Source organism: Ursus maritimus (assembly GCF_017311325.1).
Source record: "Ursus maritimus isolate PB19 chromosome X unlocalized genomic scaffold, ASM1731132v1 scaffold_X1, whole genome shotgun sequence".
Lineage (NCBI taxonomy): Eukaryota > Metazoa > Chordata > Mammalia > Carnivora > Ursidae > Ursus > Ursus maritimus.
Window position 1 is genome coordinate 102162868 of NW_024423319.1, and position 2441 is coordinate 102165308.

Here is a 2441-nt window from a genome sequence, read left to right on the forward strand (position 1 = left end):
ATATATATATATATATATATGGCTTGAGTTACCTATCCCTAAAATTCAGAAATATAGACTCATTCCTTTATCATTTTCTAAAATAACTCTGAGAAATATAAAACTTAAGCTCTAAGTAGTCATAAAATGTGGATTAATTACAAGGTCCTTACCTAAAACTATTTTCAGGGCAGAGTCATCAAGAACTACTTCGTACTACCCTCAGGTCATGGGGAGGAAGCATGAAAGAGAAAGGCATCCAAAACAGAAGAGGGATCCTGAGTCTTAATACTAAATCCACCTATTTTAATTGTGAACTGCCCTCAGTGATTTTCCTTCACAAAATAAAACAGAGAAACATCAAATAGCAGTGATAGTTGGGATAAAAAAATCGCAATTGTTATAAACATTTGCTATAACAATTTATGCACAGTCTAAGAGAAAGCTTTGCATATTGGGAGCCGCAAAGTGGAGAGTTGGAATGATATAGGCCTACTTTCAAATCCTAGCAAAATCACTTACTGCAGAGGTTTGAACCAAATGTATGATTCAGTTTGGGAGTTTCAAGTTTCTTCCCTCTCTAATATGGTAGTAATATCTTCCTCAGGCCATTACTGTATGAGCGTTAAATAAAAAACAAATAATACCTATAAAAGGGACTACATAGCCCCTAGAATATGGCATTTGTTATTCATATGTATTCATATTCATATGCTCTCTGTAAAACAATGACACAACAATAAAATAATAATCTTGGGGAGGTAGAACTACTAAAGCAAAAAAGGGCATTGTTCTACTTCCCAAACCAAATAAGACAGGGACTGAGAGAATCTACTGCAGAAATAGCAACAAGAAATTTGGACTTGAGGTTCTTTCAGACTGCAAAGAGATTCTCGTTAACCTAATTAAGATAAAGGGACCTTAATTGGCCTAAGGGAAACTCCCTGTGATAAAATTGTGAGGACACACAGATTTGTGCTGAATGCCTCTCAGAGAATGAAACCTGAAGGCATATTCAGACAATTGACAGTATTATAATTGATTCTGATAGAAACTTTAATATAACCACAGCAGAGGAAAAAAGTGGACCATTAGCATGTATGTCATTATTGTTATTACAAATTTGCATATTCTCTCATTGAAATAAGACAGGAATTTTAAACTAGTAAGTACATATATCAGTGTTTGTATTTGTCATTTATTAATTCTTATGTGTAAGTATTATTAATGATTTGTAAAGGTTTTTAAACCAGCAGTATCCTCGCATTGATTTGAATTTTCTCATGAAATGATTGTCATTTCCATTCAGGTCTCCAAGTGCCCCAGATGTACTGTCCCAGGGAATAGTCCTGTACTGTAATCTCCTGGAGGCGACATTGCAAAAGAGGTACGTCAAAGAGTTTTTCTGTGCTCTACTTGAGAACTGTCACACATTTCCAATGCTATGTGAAATGAGTTACAAACAGGACTCTACAAGTCCAAATGTGCTTGATATGGCCCAATTCTGTTTTTCCCTTGCAATAACAGGGTTAATGTTTGGGGGGGAAATTCTTTTTTAAAGAAAACTGCAGAAGTTGCTGCTACATCAAAAATCAACTTGGTTACTATTAAAATTATATTTAACAAAGTTGCCATATACAAGCTTCTATTTTTTGGTTGGCTATACACAGATGTGGATCTAAAGAAGGAAGTGCGTGACTTTCATCTTCTCGATAATTTTATGTTGATTACAAATTATATAGATGGAAGGAATGTGAAATAAAATGTAACGAAGGCCAAGAAAAGAAGGTGCTAGCATAGTTCAATGGCTGAAAAAACCAATTTTGGAATCAGAAAGACATGTGTTCAAATCAGAGTTCCTCAACCTATTAGGGGTGTGACCTTCGGTGATTTATTTAAATTCTCTAAGGACCCTTAATACTCCTATATCACAAGGTTATAATGAAAATTAAATACAAAAAGATATAAAAGTTCTTGTCACATTGTCTTGAACATAAAAAGTACTCAAGTATTTAATGTGATCAATTATGTTATTACTTTTCTCTGTAATACTAATAAGCCCTCAAGTATTACTACTCAGTTGTGGTTGTTATTACCACTGTAATGATCAGGACAGAAATAAAACCATTGATCTGTGGTGTACAATAGGCACTCTTAGCTAATCAACCCAGTTTCCCTCTGGCCCACTCCTCTAAGGGAGGAGTGTGGTTATAGATTGGAAAAAGGTTTTCCCATTGTGGTAAATGACGGCGCTTTAGGTGCAGCCAAACAGAATAAAAGTGTTGCCAGCTCCTTCTGGGAACAAGATCCTCCCCCAAGGATGGGTTAAGTGAATGACAGATAATAGGCCAAGCTTTGTGGAGAAGACCCACCTACAGATCTCTGATTATCGCTAATAGTCTACGCTTCACTTGGCTCCTGCTTCTTTTTTTGGGTGGGTGGGTCGGGGGTGGGGGAAGCCT